General features: G+C 36.8%; 1 protein-coding gene across 1 annotated transcript in view; it reads right to left on the minus strand.

Annotated features, from left to right (window-relative positions):
- The window catches only part of Rbm41 (RNA binding motif protein 41), a 51014-nt gene that overhangs the window by 18056 nt on the left and 11442 nt on the right, over window positions 1-21516 (minus strand). The gene's annotated exons all lie outside the window — the stretch shown is intronic.

Raw genomic sequence — 21516 nt, forward strand, 5'->3', positions numbered from 1 at the left:
AACTATCAATTTGGGTCAAATTTAGTGCTTTTCAAATTCTCAGCAGATATATAATTGCTCTTACATACCAGATTATCAAGAACAGATAGGCACTATTAACCTGTTGTAGAAAGCTACATTAAACATGGTTTCTGTAAAATTTAACTGGATCCATGTTCAATATTTAAGGCAAAACAATTCATATATAGTTGTGTATTTCCCATTATACCATGTCCAAAGGCACATAATATTCACTGAGCACATTTTTGGTGATGTTAAAATTAATTTGTGAATTTAAGTGCCATTTGTACATCCCTCAATTACTATGTACTCGCATACAACTTTTACCTTTTAGGATTTAAATCTTTAGTGATTACTGTTCAGATCTATTAACTTATGAATTATAAAATGGGGCTTCCCTGACTGTTATTTCCTTTGAATTTTTAAATCTGGAACGAGTAATCATCAACTCTTTAGTTTTTCTGAATATAGTTTGTATAAGAAAAGCAGGAAAAATGCTTGATTCTGTTTTTCATTATTCATAAGAGTAAGGAAATACCTAATGCAGAGTGGTTATTTTTCAGTATAATTATGAAATTATGTATTTTTATGATTGCTTGTGTTTTAATTAAATATCATAATTATTTGTGATAGTGGACAAACAGTCCCACTTAGGAGCTATAGGAGTCCCAAGCTGATCTTGCACATTTTCTAACCTGAAACTGGACTAGTTTTCCAAGAATCCCTGGTTTCTTTTAATGAAAAGTACTTGGAAACTACTGTTATTCGGAGTGTTCATTGTTGTTGCTTCTAAGCTTCTGCAGCTGGGACAGTTTATAGGAGAAAAATAGATCTTATATTTAAAACAGAATTTCCAATTCAAATTCAATATGACAAGGTTTGTTCTAAACTCTGATTTTAGACTTGTATCTCTTTTATTTTATTTTGTTTGGAGGGCTGTTTTTGGTAATCCTGAGGATCAAATCCAGGACTGCTTACCTTCTAAGCAAGTACTCTATCACTGAGATTTTATTTCCAATTCCTCTGATTCTAATAATATTATCAAATTGGATTATTAGCTTTCTCTAACAATATACTCACATAATTGAAAAATTTCAAAACAATACTAATAAATAACAATAAAGATACAAAACAAAACCAAAATAAAATACTAATAAAACAACAATAAAATTATTGGGTATACTTTTATATTTGCAGTCCTTAGGGAATATGTTGTTAGTAATAGACATGTATTACTTTAAAGTCACTACAGTATTTCCTCTGGGTTGTTATGCTATTAGTTATGTTTCTCATTGGTTTTATTTGCTTCAGTTATTTATTTATTTATTTATTTATTTATTTATTTATTTATTTTTACTTTTCTAGCTTTCCTCTCTCTTGAGGCTCCAGTGCATGTGATGCTGCAGACTGAACTCAGGGCTTAGTGAATGGGGAGCAGGCACTCGACTGTGAAGAACAGTCCTTCAGCCCTTTTCTGGTTTTGATTGAAGTTTTTATTACATTTGTAATCATGCAAAACCTTTATCTGGCTCTAAATTGAAAAGGATGATACTGTACCTTTATGGAAGAAGCATCATTCTATCTCTGATCCCTTCCTTTCATTCCCTGTGGCCCCTGTAAATACCATTTCTTATTCAGTTTGACTTATGGTTCCAGTGTTGCCTTTTTTTTGAAACTATATGTATACACACATGAAATTCATTAGTTATATTCTTTGCCTATATAAATACTGGTCTGGAGTTTGCTTTTTCTGATTTTAACAATATGCCCTATAATAATTCTATATTGATATAAAAACTATTCTTTTGCCTTCTTACAGTTACACAATACTTTGTGTATATGTACAACAGTTATTTGGATATTTTCCTATGAACAAATCCTAAAATATTGGTTTTATAACTTAAGTCTTATGTTGTTTTGAACTATGCCCTGAAAATTAGCCTTGTGTGTTTTATTTGTATCACACACACAAAATTTGGTATTTTTCAAGCATTTCTTTCAAATAAATTCTAAAAGGTGGAATTGCTGAGACAAAGAGTAAATGTTGATGTACTTCTAATATACAAATTCTACCCTAAGGTAATTGTACTTTTCTGTATTTCTACCAGCAATGTATAAGAATAGTTATCTCTTAAGATACAAAAAGTAAATTCAAGAAAAAGAAGCCACGAATTAGAGAAAAAGAGAAATACATGGGAGGGGCTGGAAGAAAGAAAGGGAAGGGGAAAATATATATTTCAACTTCAAAACTAAAATATTTTATTTTTAAAAGGGTACAAAAGGTATAGTCATTTAGAAAATGATGAACCAATTGCCGAATACAGCAGCATTAAAAAAAAAAAATTTCCTGATCATCGAACGTGTCACAAAATGCATCAACGACAGGCTCAGTGGGTAAAGACAGCTGCCACAAAACCTGGGACCTTAGTTCAATCCTGCGGACCACTTGTGGAAGAAGAGAACTAATTCTTCCGAAGATGTCCTCTGACTTCCACCTATGCTTTGGCACAGGCATGCAATAAATAAAAGAGTCATCAGTAGATAGAAAACCCACAGGATAAGATATTTTCTACACAGATAATTGGTGAGTGCAAATACTGAATGTATGAAATTCCATATATCCATAAGAAACAGAGGTAGGCAACCAAGGGGAAATTGAGGAAAAGAATGGTGAATCTTCCATAAAAGAGGGAAAATATATAACTAATAGATATAGTAAAAGTGTTTAATCACATTAGAGTTTCGTGAAATGCAAGTCAGATGAGGAGGGAGATCCATGGGAAAAACACTGATGTTTGAAAATATATAACTGCATGAGCATTCTAAAGTAGATAATCCACACTACTTAGACCAGGCACTCTTCTGGGTTCTCAGGTGATATCAATGAGCAAAGACCCTAGGAACTTAAAGATGGCTTGGAAACAGGAGGGGAGCACAGCATCAGGAATTAGACGGACATAGATTTCTGTGAGTTTGAGGCCAGCCTGATTTATACAGTGAATTTCAGACTAGCCAAGACTTCAGAATAAGCCCATGTCTGAAATAAAACAAACCAAACCAAACAAACAACCCAAACCAAACAAACAAAAACTTGTTGATCTCACTTAGTACTAGGCACATAAAATACCACACAAATTAAATGCTACCAACCCCATATTCAAGTCTGTCTGCTGTCTGCAAAAATTTGAAGAGAAGAAAAAAAGATTGAAATGAAAAGGAGGAAGCGTCAGCATTCATGGAAATGAGTGATTACATAGGAATATTGTGAAGAACTTTAAGTCAATGAGGGAGAAAATTTATACTGATTGATAAATTCATAAACATAACAATTATCAACACAATTCCAAAAGAGAATGACTTATTAAACTGTAACAAGAGGCTAAATTAGTAATCAGCTAGCTATCCCACAGAAACACCCAGGCTCAATGGGATTCACTGGTGAAATATACCAAATATTCACCTAATCTTCAGAACTATTTTAACAACTTCATCTTAGGACTTCTGACCTCTATATCTATACTAGAAGAAACTTATGTGGCTTTAGGCTATCAGATGTATAGTAATTAATTATAATAACCATAAGAAAGTAATGTACTGCAACAGAGCTTATATAGAAAACCTAGAACTAAGATTAAGGGATTAAAAACAGATGATTCCCCCTGAAGAACGCACTTGCTGCTCTTCCAGAGAAGTTGAGTTTGATTTATAGCAAAGAATTAATAAAAATATTACATTAAAAGAAGATCAGCAAAAACACTAGCTCATATTACTTCCATTGAACAATGTACTAAAGGTTCGGGAAAATAGAAGAAGGAAAAACCAAGTAAACAATAAGTTTCCAGACAAGAAAACACAAGCACAACTGTCTTTATTCATAGGACACACATTTTTTCCTGTGTAGAAGATTCCAAGCAGGCTGGAGAGATGGCTCAGAGGTTAAGAGCATTGACTACTCTTCCAGAGGTCCTGAGTTCAATTCTCAGCAACCACATGGTGGCTCACAACCATCTGTAAAGGGATTTGATGCCCTCTTCTGGTGTGTCTGAAGACAGCTACAGTGTACACATGTACATAAAACAAATAAATAATTCTTTTAAAAAAGATTCTAAGCTACCCATACTAAAACCAATAGAATAAAATAATAGAACATTTAATTAGATCATGATGAAAACAAAAACCAACATATCTCTATATACTTGCAGATAAGAAAAAAATAATAAAACAGAACAATCTTATTTACAAGAGCGTCAAAATGAATAAAATGTTTAGAAAAAATTCATAGAAGTATAGATTTGGGGATGGAGTGATGGCTCAGTGGTTAAGAGCACTTACTGCTCTTCCGGAGGTCCTGAGTTCAAATCCCAGCAACCACATGGTGGCTCACAACCATCTATCATGAGATCTGATGCCCTTGATGCCCTCTTCTGGTGTGTCTGAAGACAGCTACAGTGTCCTTACATATAATAAATAAATAAATAAATCTTTTAAAAAAGAAGTATAGATTTGATACATTATAATATATAATTATACAATATAATATGATATATAAAATATAAATATATGATTATATATAAAATAATGCAGAAAGAAATTATAGCTGATCTGGATAAAGGAGGAGACATTGTGTGTTCATGTACTAGGAAAAACTGTCACTAAATTAAATGACAGAATCAATCCAATCTCCATTAAATTTCAGCATTTATGTAGAAAAATCAACAGAGTGTTGACAAAATTTGCATGGATATATAAGACCTAGGATAGAAGAAATAAAGTTGGAAGAGTTACTCTTGATTGTCAAACTCGCTATAAAGGTCCAATTGGGATTTGAAACATAAAGACATAAATATAGATCAAAGCAATAAAACCGTACAAGGATATTTAAGATGCAGTGTTAATCAACAGGAAATCTTCATATAAAATTAAGTACTTAGATCATACCTTACAAACACAAATTTCCATGCATAATAAACAGATCTAAATATAAGAATGAAGACAGTAGGTATTTTAGAACAAGACATGGGACTATTTTTTTTACTTTGATTCCAGGAAAGATTTTTTAGTTAAGATACCAAAAAGCTTAAATAATAACGGAATAAATTTCTAAATTGGACTTCATTAAAACATTTGGGCTTTAAGACACGATTAAGTACATAAGAAAAGATAGACTATAGATCAGAAGAAAGCATCATGCTTATAAAAGACTTGCCTTCAAAATACACCAAGTAATCTTAGAATATAATATTAAAACTGATACTCCACCAACTTAAAACTTGACCGAAGTCTCAAACACTAAAGAATTTCTTCTTCTTACTGGGTAAGTACATAAAATATGCTTGGCAGTGAAAGTATAAAATCCATATGAATCCCCCAGCTTCAGAATGCCTGTTCTCACTGTACAGAAGTTTGCTGAGATATATAGACTTTGGATGTTGGTTAGACATTGTCTATTTGAGGATAAAAACATAAACGGACTCTATTTTATAATGTAAACATAAATCAGTTCCAGGTAGATTAAAAACTTAATGTGAAGGACAAAAAAGTAAACATTTATAACAAAGAACAAGACCTTCCTACATTCACACTAGGGAGGACTGATTAATTATAATGCCAAAAGCCTTAAGCATAAAGAAAATATTAAAACACTCTGTTCCATGAAGATGAAAATTTTTATTATGTAAGGCAAAGGATATAGTCAACAGGACAAATCAGCAACCTACAGATTGGGAAAAAATCTTCACTAACTCTACATCTGGTATAGGGCTAATATCCAAAATATATAAATAACTCAAGAAGCTAACCATAAAAAAACCAAACAACCCAATTAAAAATGGGGTGTAGAACTAAACAGAGAATTCACAACAGAGGAATCTCAAATGACTGAGAAGCACCTAAAGAAATGTTCAAAGTCCTTAATCATAAGGGAAATGCAAATCAAAACAACCCTGAGATTCCACCTCACACCAGTCAGAATGGTTAAAATCAAAAACTCAGAAGACAACAGGTGCTGGAAAGGATGTGGAGAAAAAGGAACTCTCCTCCTTTGCTGGTGGGATTGCAAGCTGGTAAAAGCATGCTGGAAATCCATCTGGTGGTTCCTCAGAAAATTGGAAAAGGATCTATCATAAGAGCCAGTTATACCACTCTTGGGAATATACCCAAAAGATACCCCACCAGGCCACAGGGGCACGTGTTCCACTATGTTGATAGTAGCCTTGTTTGTGATAGCCAGAAGCTGGAAACCACTAAGATATCCCATGACAAAAGAATGGATACAGAAAATGTGGTTCATTGACACAATGGAATACTACTCAGCTATTATGAACAAGGACATCCTGAGTTTTGCAGGCAAATGGATGGAACTAGAAAATATCATCCTGGGTGAGGTAACTCAGACCCAAAAGGACATGCATGGTATGTACTCACTAATAAGTGGATGTTAGCCAAAAACAGAATGCCCAAGATACATTCAAAAGGTTATTCAAAAAGGTTAACAAGCCAAAGGGCCCAAGTGAGGACTTCTCAATCCCACTTGGGAGGGAGAGAAAGCAATCACAGGAGTGGGGGCTGGGTGGAAAGGGGACAGGGAGGGGAAGAGGGGAACATGATCAGGTACTGGGTAGAGGAAAAGGGCTGAAGCCTGAGAGTTAGCAGAAAGAATGAAAACAGGTAACCTCAGGAGGTAGGAGGTGGGGGGACCCTCCAGAATATACCAGAGACCTGGGAGATAACTCTCAAAGGAAGAGACCTTAGATGAAATGCCTGACAATAGGGAGAGGGAATGTGTAAAGCCCACCTCCAGCGGAAAGACAGGGCGTCAAGTGAGGGCGTCAAAAACTCTAACCCATAAGTGTTCCTGTCTGAAAGAACTGCAGGGATGGAAATGGAGAGGAGCCTGAGGAAAAGAAGGTCCAGAGACAGGACCAAAGTGGGATTCAGCTCAAGGGGAGGCCTCAAGACATGACAATTATTACTGAGGCTATAGAGTGCTCACAAAAAGGGACCTATCATGACTGCCCTTTGAAAGACCCAACAAGCAGCTGAAAGTCAGATGCAGATATTTGCACCCAATCAATGGACAGAAGCTGCTGACCACTGTGTTGAGTTAGGGAAAAGCTGGAAGAAGCTGAGGAGGAGGGTGACCCTGTAGGAGGATTCAATTAACCTGGACCCCTGGGATCTCTCAGGTACTGGGCTACCAACCAGGCAGCATACACCAGCTAATATGAGGCCCCCAACACACATACAGCAGAGGACTGCTCTGTGGTCAGTCAGAGAAGATGCACCTAACCCTCAAGAGACTGGAGGCCCCAGGGAGGGGAGAGATCTGGTGGGGTGGGGGATGGGGACAGTCTCAAGGAGACCAGGGGAGGATGTATGGGATGTGAAACAGTCAGAGGGTAGACCAGGAGGGAGATAAAATCTGGATTGTAATAAAATAAGATAAAAAAATTGTAAGTTAGATCACCATAAAAAAGAGGTATTATAAAGACAGTGAAATGATTAGAAAGAGTGAGAATAGACACTTTAAATACATATAACATAACCAACAAATTAATCCATAGCCATAATGATAAGAATCCATATGCATTTACAGAAAAGTATATAGTATGATTGGGAGATAGAATACCTACACAATACCTAAACATTTGTAGGTTCTTCCTTCCTGTAGTGACAATTAGATAGCTGGAGACCAATGAGATTTACCAAATCAAGGAACTGTGGAGCCAAGCTACATACAGTTTTGATAGAGGCTTAAATTGATTTCTGAACCAAGACTATACCTAACAAGGAACACAAATGAGTACTTAGAAGAAAATAGACACCAGGCAGTGGTGGTGCACGCTTGTAATCCCAGCACTCTGGGAGGCAGAGGCAGGCAGATTTCTGAGTTCGAGGCCAGCCTGGTCTACAGAGTGAGTTCCAGGACAGCCACGGCTATACCGAGAAACCCTGTCTCGAAAAAACCAAATCCAAAAAAACCAAAAAAAAAAAAAAAAAAAAAAAAACCAAAAAAAAAAAAAAAAGGAAGAAGAAGAAGAAAATAGACATTTTCACATTTGTTAAACAAGGCCAATTCACAAAGGAGCCCGCTCATATGCAAGTTGTGAGACAGTGGCCCTCATCACTAGTTATCTAGAAAATGAAACAAATTAAACAGAGACACAGTGAAACTAACAGAAGTTATGAACCAAATGAAGTTAACAGATACTTATAGAACACTTTTTTTTGTTTGTTTTTTGAGACAGGGTTTCTCTGTGTAGCCCTAGCTGTCCTGGAACTCACTCTGTAGACCAGGCTGGCCTTGAACTCAGAAATCCGCCTGCCTCTGCCTCCCAAGTGCTGGGATTACAGGCGTGCACCACATCCGGCTCAGAACACTTCTTCCTAAAGCAAAAGAATATACCTTCTTCTCAGCACTTCATGGTACCTTCTCCAACATTGGTCAACAAGAGAGATAAACCCTTAACCAGACTAACTAGAGAGCACAGAGACAGTATCCAAATTAACAAAATCAGAAATGAAAAAAAAGACATAACAACATAAACCAAGGAAATCCAAAAAAATGATTAGATCAAACTACAAAAACCTATACTCAACAAAATTGGAAAATCTGAACAAAATGGACAATTTTCTAGAGAGATACCAGGTACCAAAGTTAAATAAGGAACAGATAAATCATCTAAACAGTCCCATAACCCCTAAAGAAATAGAACTAGTCATTAATAGTCTCCCAACCAAGAAAAGCACAGGACCAGATGTTTAAAGCAGAGTTCTATCAGACCTTCAAAGAAGACCTAATATGAATACTCTTCAAACTATTCCACAAAATAGAAACAGAAGGAACACTACCCAATTCATTTCTATGAAGTCACAGTTATGGTGAGCATTCTTCCTTGGAGATGGAAGAGTTTCTGTTTAATCAATAAAATTCTTGCCAACCAAATCCAAGAACACAACAAAATGATTATCCACCATGATCAAATAGGCTTCATCCCAGGGATGCAGGGATGGTTCAATATACAGAAATCCATCAATGTAATCTACTACATAAACAAACTCAAAGAAAAAGACCACATGGTCATTTCATTAGCTGCTAAGAAAGCACTTGAAAAATCCAACATACCTTCATGATAAAAGTCTTGGAAAGATCAGGAATTCAAGGCCTATACCTAAACATAGTCAAAGCAATATACAGCAAACCAGTAGCCAGAATCAAACTAAATGGAGAGAAACTTGAAGCAATCCCACTAAAATCAGGGACTAGACAGGGCTGTCCACTCTCTCCCACCTATTCAATATAGTACTCAACATCCTAGCCAGAGCAATTAGGCAACAAAAGGAGGTCAATGGGATACAAATTGGAAAGGAAGAAGTCAAAGTGTCACTATTTGCAGATGATATGATAGTCTACCTAAGTGACCACACCAGAGAACTGCTACAGCCGATAAGCAACTTCAGCAAAGTGGCTGGTTATAAAATTAACTCACGCAAATCAGTGGCCCTCCTCTACTCAAAGGATAAACAGGCTGAGAAAGAAATTAGGGAAATGACACCCATCACAATAGCCACAAACAGTATAAAGTACCTTGGTGTGACTAACTAAGCAATTGAAATTTCTGTATGACAAGAACTTCAAGTTTCTGAAGAAAGATCTCAGAAGATACATTTCCCATGCTCATGGATTGGCAGGATAAATATAGTAAAAATGGCCATCTTGTCTAAAGCAATCTGCAGATTCAATGCAATCCCCATCAAAATCCCAACTCAATTCTTCATAAAGTTAGAAAAAGCAATTCTCAAATTCACTTGGAATAACAAAAAATCCAGGATATCAAAAACTATTCTTTACAATAAAAGAACTTCTGGAGGAATCACCATCCCTAACCTAAAGCAGTACTACAGAGCAATAGTGATTTAAAAAAATGCATGATATTGGTACAGACACAGGCAGGTAGATCAATGGAATAGAACTGAAGACCTAGAAATGAACCCACACACCTATGGTCACTTGATCACAAGGAGTTAAAACCACCCAGTGGAAAAAAGACAGCATTGTCTATAAATGTTGCAGATTCAACTGGAGGTCAGCATGCAGAAGAATGCAAATTGATCCATTCTTATCTCCTTGTACTAAGCTCAACTCCAAGTGGATCAAGGACCTCCACATAAAACCTGACACACTGAAACTAATAGAAAAGAAAGTGAGGAAGAGCCTTGAGCACATGGGCACAGGGGAAATTTTCCTGAACAGAACACCAATAGCTTATGCTCTAAGATCAAGAATTGACAAATGGGACCTCATAAAATTACAAAGCTTCTGTAAGGCAAAGGACACTCTCAATTGTACAAAATGGTAACCAATAGATAGGGAAAAGATCTTCACTAATCCTACATCTGATAGAGGGCTAATATCCAATATATACAAAGAACTCAAGAAGTTAGACTCCAGAAAACCAAATTACCCTATTAAAAAATGGGGAACAGAGCTAAACAAAGAATTCTCAACTGAGGAAACTAGAAGGGCTGAGAAGCATCTAAAGAAATATTCAAAGTCCTTAGTCATCAGGGAAATGCAAATCAAAACAACCCTGAGATTCCACCTTACACCAGGCAGAATGGCTAAGATCAAAAACTCAGGAGACAGCAGCAGGTGCTGGCAAGGATGTGGAAAAAGAGGAACACTCCTCCATTGCTGGTGGGATAGCAAGCTGGTACAACCACTCTGGAAATCAGTTTGGCAGTTGCTCAGAAAATTGGGCATAGTACTATCTGAGGACCCTGCTATACCACTCCTGGGCATATACCTACATGTAATAAGGATACATGCTCCACTCTGTTCATAGCAGCCTTATATAAATAGCCAGAAGCTGGAAAGAACCCAGATGTCCCTCAACAGAGGAATTGATACAGAAAATGTGGTACATTTACACAATGGAGTACTACTCAGCTGTTTAAAAAATGAATTCATGAAATTCACAGGCAAATGGATGGAAGTAGAAAATATCATCCCAGATGGGCAGTGGTGGCACGCACCTTTAATCCCAACACTTGAGAGGCAGAGGCAGATGGATTTCTGTGTTCGAGAGCAGCCTGGTCTACAGAGTAAGTTCCAGGACAGCCAGGGCTACACTGAGAAATCCTGTCTTGAAAACAAACAAACAAACAAAAAATCGTTTGAGCTGGAGAGATGGCTCAGCAATTAAGAGCACTGACTGGTCTTCCAAAGGTCATGAGTTCATATGGTGGTTCACAACCATCCGTAATGAGGTCTGACACCCTCTTCTAGTGTGTCTGAAGACAGCTACAGTGTATTTAGATATATAAATAAATATTAAAAAAGAAATTTGACTACAAAATGTATATTAGAGAAAATTACAGTAGCAATGCAATCATTTCTCAAGGATGATCATAATATTATAGTTGCATTGGAAAATATTTGTTTCCCAGCATACACATCACAGCTCAAAACTGCCCATAACTACAGTTCCAGGAGATTAGATGTCTCCTTGGCTCCATGGGTATCAGGTAAGCACATAGTACAAATGCATATAAATAAGTGAACAAGTGACATACATAAAAATTCAAAAGAATAAATCCTATTTTCATCTGACAGTCATTTCAAATAGTTTAGCAGGTATTCTCCATACTGCAAAACTGTCAAAATAATAGGTTAAATAAAACTTGAATAAGGGTTAAAGTGTGAAGCATAACACTAATAATGTTGATTCTTAATACAGGTTATAAATAAGACAAGGAAACATAAGTAAATATCTATTAACTGGAGTCTGACAGCCCCAGTGTGGATGAGGATATGGCACAACATGAGAATTCTTCCATGACTGCTGAGATGTTAACTTGGGGGACATCCCTTCACATATTAGTTAATATTTATTTATTAAAGTGGAGGATTTGTGAACTTGTCAGCTCTCAATTGTACTCAAGGTATAAATCTTGAGAAACTCGTGTACGTATTTCCCAGGATTTCTGTACAAGAAGCATCATGTAGCAGGACTAATAATGATGCTAAATCCAAATGAAAATATCCCAAAGGTCCCATTGTAACAGAACAAAAAAAAATCAGTGTTCATAAAAATGAATACTATATTTCAGGGAAAAAGAACTTATTATAGCTCCAAACTGTGAAGGGGGCTATGGTTTGTAAGGGACATACAAGGGCTTTTACAGTTTTTCGCTGCTCTATTTATTAATCTCATTGAACATAAATGTCTAAATTACTTTTCAGAACGATCAATCTTATCATTTAAGAAATACAGTTTGTACAAATATGAATGAAAGACAAGGAAGAGGCGGTAATAAACATACTGGGTTGAAGAATATTCCAAAGCTTCAGAATTTCATTTCATAGGAAAAAGAGGTCTTTACAGATACAATTAATCAAGATGAAATCATACTGGCTGGAGAGATGGCCCAGTGGTTAAGAGCACTGACTACTTTTCCAGAGGTTCTGAGTTCAATTCCCAGCAGCCACATGGTGGCTCTCAACCATCTGTAGTGGGATCTGATGCCCTCTTCTAGTGTGTCTGAAGACAGCTACAATGTACTCATATACATAAAATATATAAATAAATTTAAAAAGAAGAAATCATACAGATCAGGGGAGGGCCTAAGTCCAAAGCCTGGTGTTCTTATGAGGAGGCAAATGAAGACACAGTAGCATACTTCCAGAAAGCAAATGCATGTGATAACAGAAACAGTGATGGGAATACTATGACAAGCCAAGGCTTGTGACTAGGAGTTAGGAAAAAGGCATGCAAAGGATCCCCCCACCAAGAGATTTAGAGGGAAGCAACTTAGCCAACATACTTCCATAACCATGAGACACTATATTCCTGTTGTTCTGTTATGGTAACCCTAGGAAGCCAATACATATTTTGGACTGGGAAATGGAATGATGCTGGAAGAATTTTGACATTTGTTGACAGCATAAGCCCAAATTTCCTTTAGGAGTCCACTGGCAGAAACATAGCTCTTAAAAGCAGTCATGGTAAAGGCTTAGAAAACAGGGAACAGCAAACAAAGCTCATATAACCCTAGACACTATGCATATGCATGCATATCCGCATGTATACATTACTCAACATGAATACAATATTGTTACAGATATAAATATTAGCAGAATTTCTAGAGAGACCTTTGGAAAAATTAGTGAATGATAATTGACACTGGAAGAAAGGTGGTGTTTGTTATGCAGTGGCAGAAATTTGGCTGAAATGGTTTCATGCTACTGGGGGTAAAAAAAGCTACCTTGTAAGTAACAAATTTAGATATGTAGCTGATACATCTAAAGTGTGAAAGACAAGGGCCGTTTCTTCTCAATGCTCACAGTCAAATTGTAATGTAAAAGTTATAAATTGAAAATCTAATTATTAGGGAGAAAGAAACCAGCATTTGATAATCTGAAAAATCCTAAACCTATCCAGACAATATGTTCTGGAAAAGGGGCCAGGTCTGTGGCCATATAAACTTCTACTGAAGATACTGGGAATGACTCACGGTTTCAGTCATCACCAGAAGTCAGAGAAAGAGACAAGATTCTCTGAGAAGGATCTGCAGAGAGCCTCCCGTCTAACTGCATGGATCTCTTGACTTCCTCTAGGCTGATAAGGCACCTGATAATTCTGCACCAGAACCAGCTGCAGCCTGGTGGGAGACAGACCTGGGATGAAATGAAGAAAGAATGACTAAGCAAAAAGCCAGTTACAGAGGCCAGAAAAGGAGCTCAGAGCACACTAAGGAAGAAAACTTGCTCTGTTGGGTGATTAACTTGTTTAGTAATTCTTTTATTCTTTCTTTCGTGCCTTTACAGAGTGGGGCTGTCTATCATATGCCTGCCTCACCATTATATATTACAATAGCATGATTTCTTTTTCAGTTATACAAGCCACTGGGTAGGAAGAAAGAAATTTTGTTTCCAGATGTATTATAGCCTGAACCTCATCCACAGCTGACTTAGATTATTTGGAGAGGGCTGTTTTAAGACAGGGTTTCTCTGTTTATGTAGTCCCAGCCATCCTGGAACTTGCTCTGTAGACCAGGCTGGACTCACACTCAGAGATTTTACCTGCTTCTACCTCCTGAGTGCTAGATTAAATGCATGCACTACCACTGCCTGCTTAAATGATTTAAATAATGAAATATGAGACTTTTTGAGTTTACATGTAAATGAGGTTTACAATGGGTTACATGTATATTGCATGTACTGGGAAGAATCTGGATTTTAGAGGACAGAGGACAGAATGTACTATGTTGCACAGAATATCTCTAAAATTTATCTCTACTCAGAACCTCAAAGCCGGGCGGTGGTGGCGCACGCCTGTAATCCCAGCACTCTGGGAGGCAGAGGCAGGCAGACTTCTGAGTTCAAGGCCAGCCTGGTCTACAGAGTGAGTTCCAGGACAGCCAGGGCTATACAGGAAACCCTGTCTCAAAAAAAAAAAAAAAAAAAACCTCAAACTGGTAGTATTTGATAATATTTAAATCTGTTGCTAAACTACTATAAGATAATACTGGGTTCGAGTGCATTCAAAACCTAATGAATACAATACTCAAAAGGTAAAATGAAGATACAGAAACATACAAAGAGAATGCCATTTTGTAGTCAGAGGTAGAAATGAGAATAATGTATCTGTACATATCACAGAAGATCAAGGAGTACTGGCAAGTAGTATAGGTTAGAAAAGGCTAGGATGGATATGCTCTTAAAGCCAACAGAAAGACTAGCCCATCAACACTTTGATTTGCTTCCAAAACTGTGAAGATAAATTTATGTTATACAAAACCAGAATGATTATTGAAAATTCTTCTACAAATTATGTTAGAGAAAGGCATAACTATTGGTGTATATAACAGTGTACCTCAAAAATGTTATGCCGAATTAGGTAAGCTTTATGCAAAGAATAGTTACTATATTGTTTTACTTATAAAAAGTTCTAAAATAGAACAGAACTATTTAGACAGTATAGAAACTAATCTACACTGGGGGAAAAATCAAAGTATAATTCACCTCTGGGTGATTGGGATGGGAGTTACTGGAAAGAAGTGTGAGAATTTCTGGAATGATGGTAATCTATACGATTTGATAAGTGTTGGGTTATACACATGTGCTGTGGAAGGCCTAACAATTGTGTGCGCCCATTTTTATGCTGCGTGATGACAGATTGGTACAGCCTACAACTGTCCACAGTGAAACTATGTAGACCATGGGAACTGGTAAATGATACAAACCAATGCCTGAAGAGCTGATGCATTTTCTTACTAGTATATCATCATTCAGAACCATACACTGTCTATAAATGGGCAGGTGAACAGTTAAGGTTTATATATTTAATAACACGAAAATTTTATGAAGATAGAATCAAAATAAATATTTAACTATAGCTAACAATATGAATGCTGATGTGTTTGGGACTATACATTTATATCAACTTTTAAGATGCATATATAAGCAAAATTTATTAATATATATTTAGAAGTACAAATTAGATATGTGGTAAATTACTTATCAAGGATACAATATAGATTGTGATGTAATGTGTGTTTGTGGGAAATCTTTTTTACTTTTCTGGATGTTTGAAATTGAAAAAAATCAGAAATAACTTCCTATTTAAGATATCAAAAATCTTAACAGATGCATATAATTCTGGCTCTCTAACTGCTACTTATGGTATTCAGTACAGGAAGAAAATCCAAGTGTTCTGTATTTTCAAGAACTTCAAATGCTTAAGGACATCCTTCTGCCCCCAGTTTGCAAGTTCTTTAGAGAGAAGGAGTATATACTCAGGGAAAACTGGCAAACGACCCAATTAAAGTCCTCAAAGGAAAAGAGGGCCATCTGCAGACCCTTGGGAGATAAGAATGGAATCCAGCACTGGAGTATAAAGATTAGCACTAAGTACTAAGAGTCGCCTATCTCTGAGTGAAGTGGGAAGAAAGGGAGAATGAGAAAACACAAACTAGCAGAGTGCTGGAGGACCAAGCAGATGGAAGTTCTTGCTGCTTTGAAACGGGACAGAAAGCTATCTGTTGCAAATAATGAAAGGGTGGGCTGGGGAAAGGAATGAGTGTCTCCAATAGTCCTGATAAGGAGTGAAACAGCTGACTGGGCACTAGGAGATACAGACAGAAGGGGTGAGGGAGCTTTAGATGGCACCAGAGATGAGGAATTTAGTAGAGTACTAATGACCCAAAAGTGATGTGATTTTTCTCCAGTAGAGCTCCCAAGGCTAAAGGAACACAATTAGCTGAAGCTTGTCTAAGAAGGCATCAAATAGAGACAAGAAAGCAAAAATAGATGGATGGATGGATGGATGGATGGATGGATGGATGGATGGATGGATGGATAGATAGATAGATAGATAGATAGATAGATAGATAGATTAGATGGATAGATGGATGGATGGATGGATGGATGGATGGATGGATGGATGGATGGATGGACGGATGGACGGATGGACGGACGGGTAGACAGACAGATAAGTGGTTCCCTGATGTTGAATCTGAATCAGACTAAGAAGGAAGAGGCACCAGGCAAGAGAAGATAGATTACAAAGAAAAAGGTAAAAGAAGTAGAGAACTCAATAGCATGAAGACAGGGCATAACACATACAAGAGAATTATTACAACAGTAAGGTAAAAGAAAAACTGCAGCTGGGCACAGTGCTGCATGACTGACTGTAATATCCACACTTGAGAGGCTGAGATCAGTTGATTGCCAAAAACTCCATGTCAGCCTGGGCTACACAGCAAGTACCAGGCCTGTCAGCATTACAGGGCATGACTTTCAAAACACAAACAAACAAAAATTAACCAAAAAGAGAAAGATCATGGCCAAAGAGTATATTTTAGACTTATTTTCAGGACAATATTTCTAGAAATAATGTATCTCAACTTTTCCATGAATTTCATTTTAAAATGATATTGCATAATTCAGAAGAGAGTTTGTCTCAACAGTTGGAGATCTAGCTCAGTGGCAGAGCATTTGCTTAGTATACAAGAAGGTGAAAGTTCAATGTCCCCTACTGCAAAGGAAAAGAAGGCTGTTTCAAGATAGAGTCCTTTGAAATCATATACACAAGTGCCATGGTCAACACATCACTGATTTTTCTAAAGATGCTATATTTCGGCCTAGTTAATTAACAACTGGTTTAGGGAAAGTAATTCTTCTCAGAAGCTCAGTTTTGTTATCTGTAAAATATGTGTAATAATGTCACATCTTATAGAGCTGTTGCCAGAAGTAAATGCATCAGTTTGAAAAAAAAGGTGTTTAGCACAATGACTGTCATAAATAAGCCTTCAAAAAGTATCAGGTGCTAGAACTTCTGTTTCTAGGTAAGAAAAAATAAAATCCCTTCACTCTGTCTATCCCGTGAAGTACAGTTATAAAGCTTACCTAGTCTAACCCACAAAGTAGAGTTACAAAATTTAAACTCATGCTCAGAACTCATTAAGTTGCTGAAAATAGAAAGACAGCCAGACTTAGCAGCTTAATCCCAGTACTTGGAAGGTGGAAATAAGAAGATCAGATGGTCAAGATTATCCTTGGCTACATAGTAAGTTCAGGATCAGCCTAAACTGCATGAGACCCTTATCAAATACAACAATAATAAACTGAAAGAAAAGTTTATATTTATGGTAAATTGACTTTCTACAATGGTGTCAAGACAATTTTAATGTGAAACGGCAGTGTTTCCATATGCAATGACAACTGTACATTTAATCTATATATAATCTGTATGTATGTATATATGTATGTATGTATGTATATATACATATATATGCAACCAGATGAATATAAATCTCTATCAAATGCCAAATAAATCAAAATGATTCATAGACTTAAATGTGTGTGAGCTGAAACTGTGGTCTTTTAGAAGAGAGGAGAAAATTGATATGTTCCTGAGTTAGAAAGAAATCTTCATCACAAGATCAAAAAAAAAAGAAGTCTCAAAAAGCAGTAGCTTACATGACATCAAAATCACAAACTTCAGAGCTTTGAACTATATGCCATTAAAACAAGGTCAGAAAAAAACAGTAGAGTAGAAACCTTTGAAACATCTCTTCCAAAAAGGCAATAAGAAAATCGTCAGAACCAACTCTTAATTTCTAGAAAATAGTCCAACATACTAGGAAAGATCTCTTAGGAAACATAGCTGGATCTCTCCAAGAATCAGTGCTTTAATCTACCCTACTTCCATTCCATCTCCTATTTTGGTGGTTAACCTTGAAAGCCTCTATTCAAAATCAAAGAACACAAACAAACAAAAACAGCATCAGGGCCACCAGTACAGGGCAAAGAGTGAGGCAGCAGCCCCTTAGAACTACTATTATACCTTCAAGAAATTCAAGGGACACTCCTTTTAGCTGAACAAGCTCAAAGCTCAGAAAGTGATCACAACCTTTTCTTTTAGAAGCTTTTGGCAAAAAATGTTCATAGGCAAATGTTGAATTTCACAGAGGTGAAGATAACAGTTGGAGAAAACACAAGATAGTAAAAGGTTTCAAAAGGCAAAATCTAGGAAATGAGATGTTTGTGAGGCTCTAAAAACATCTAGCATATGTATAGCTCTACCTGTATATACACACACATATATCATCTATACATATACATAATATACATATGTGTGTGTATGTGTGTGTGTGTGTATATATATATATATATATATATATATAGAGAGAGAGAGAGAGAGAGAGAGAGAGAGACAGACAGACAGACAAACAGACGGACAGACTCAGGTTTGTGCATGCTCTGAAAAGACCTGAAAAAGTCCTATGATGTCACTTTTGATTAACCATGAGGCTTTGTGCAAACAAGAAAGGGAAGCTGAGATTGCAAAGTACATAGGTACGGGTTGAAGATATTCTTAGCATGCACACAGAATCACTCAAAAAACACAGGAAAAACTACTTCTAGACATAATGCTCTAGATACAATGAAAACATTATACTGAAGTTGAGAGCACCATATATATTATATGAAACAGTTATATAAAATGTCCCAAATAGGTAAATCCATAGGGATGGATATTTTCTCAGTGGCTGCCCAAGATGCAAATATAAACAAAAACTAATAGCAGTCCTTGAGGTGATGGCAATGTCCTAAAACTAGATTGTTGTTATGGTTGATGAATTCTATAAATTTACTACAAATCACTGAATTGCGTGCTTAAGGAACGAGTTTTACGGTATGCAGTAAATGCTAACTCAATAAAGTAGAAAAAAATGAGCCGACTCCATGCTATAAAAGCCTACTCTTCCCCAAATGCAATAATATTAATAGGGAGAGGTAAACTGATGGTGAGAAGGCAATTCTGGGATGACAGAATGAAAACCCTTAAAGATCTGGGTCCTAAAAGCACAAAGAACACTAGCAAAAAAAAGTCAAAATCAATTCTGGAAGAAAATTAAATACTTACAATAAAACATGGAACAGTGTTTCAAGAAAAAGTAAGATTAGCAAGTAAGGTTTGTAGCATTTCAACTCTCCATAATATCATCTCTTTCTCTACAGCTTCAAAGCCCTAAAAAATTCAACATTATTGTCATTATAGAAGCTGTAACCCAGCAGCATAGCTAAACTTAGAGGGTAGAGCAGTTCTAGAACATTACAAAAAAAAGCTCATCCTCAGAACCTCTGACATCCTGTGGGAAAGCTGCATTTTGAAGATTTGTCTGTTCTTGATCTGACTGATATCCCTCACCTTAGAGTTCATCCCTACGGCATTTGTCAAAATTAATTGGTGGGGGTTGTATACAGTACATCTGCTTGACATGAAATTAACATTGGAGACTAAAAAGGGGCCAACCAAAATATCGCACATAGGATCAAGACAGCCAACATTCCAGCATGCAAACAGGACATGGGGGGGGGGGGGGGTGCGGGAAACAAGCGCCCCGGCCTGAGCTGAGTTCTTGGCAATTAAAGGTTGTTAGGGAAGGCAGAGTCTCTTTTCTGAAAGGGTACGGCCACTGGTAGGTTGCCTAAGCTCTAGTGGACTGCCCTATACTCTATATGCTGCTCATGTGTGTGTACATATGGACAGCGGGAGATTACGTTCATTGCAGTTATTTAAAAAATAAGAGTGCATGAAGATGGGGAGGGTGAGATGTGGAGGAGTACAGGAAGGAGGGGAGGGAACAAAGGGTGAGGATGATGAAAATATACTGAATCCATGTAGAAACTTAAAAGGAAAAGCAGGCTTTCAAAGATTCAGATATGTTCCCAAGAATGTGGGAGGCAATGAACATAAAGAAAGCTGTGTCTGCCCAGGACAGCTGGGATCCGAGAAGACTCTCTTATCTCACTCTGGGCTGACAGTGAGGCTTAGCTTGAGTAGTAAGTGACGTCAAAGGCAGAGGCGGCAAGCCTTTGAGTATTCAAAGAGTGTTCTGAGCTTTTACATAGATCCTTAAGCAAATGATGACCAGCATTCTGGTTCAAGACCTTTACGGAAACTCTTTTCACTCCTTAGATGACGACTTTGCTAAGGAAGCAGAGAGAAGACAACATTCTTAGAATTAAATGTAAAGGAAATTTACTAAGCAATGGCATCAACAAATTTGTGAGGTAGTAGTGATGGTGTACAGATTTTTAGATTTATGGCATTATACTATTTAAAATCTCTTAATTTTCAACAAGATATATAACATATTATAACGAAAGAGGAAAGTATGACCCACACACAGGAAGAGAAAAAAATCAATAGAATCATGTTAGGATAACTAGACAAAAATTTAAAACAGTTATTCTAAGTTCCTTAAACAACCGAAAGAAAAAAAAAACAGACTATATGATAAAATACAAACTAAAAGTAAGCGGAGGACATGAACATGAAGACCGGAGCAGAAACTCCGGAGTAGCATGCAGAGTAACTGATGTGACCACTTCATGAACAGAACTTAACAGATTTGAGCTAGCAGAAAAAAGACCCCACAAACTTGAAGATAACCCCACTATCTACTCAGAGATCAATAATCTAGTTTGGGAAAGAAAAACAAATAAGGACAAAGAAACAGTAACAGCCTTAGAGGATGAGACAAATGATTAACCCACTCAGACAGCGCATGCAGATCACAGGACTCTCAGAAGCTGAAAGAGGGGGCAGGAAAAAAAATTCAAGAAGCAATGGCTAGTAACATCTCCAGTCTGATGGAAAACAGTATCTACACACCAAAGAAGCTCAACAGAATCAAAGTAGAATAGACTCAAAGAAATATCGTCCTACATATATACATCCAAACTCCAAAGGGGAATGAAAAGAGTATATACATATACTTTTTTAATATTTGTTTTTAAATTTGATATATTTTTTATTTACATTTCAAATGATTTCGCCTTTCCTGGCTCCGCAGTCCCTGAAAGTCCCATAAGCCCTCTTCCCCACCCCCCATTCCCCCATCCACCCCTTCCCACTTCCCTGTTCTGGTATTGCCCTACACTGCTGCACTGAGCCTTTCCAGAACCAGGGGCCAAAGAGTAAATATTTGTGTGTATGTGTG

Source organism: Apodemus sylvaticus, chromosome X (assembly GCF_947179515.1).
Source record: "Apodemus sylvaticus chromosome X, mApoSyl1.1, whole genome shotgun sequence".
Taxonomy (NCBI): Eukaryota; Metazoa; Chordata; class Mammalia; order Rodentia; family Muridae; genus Apodemus; species Apodemus sylvaticus.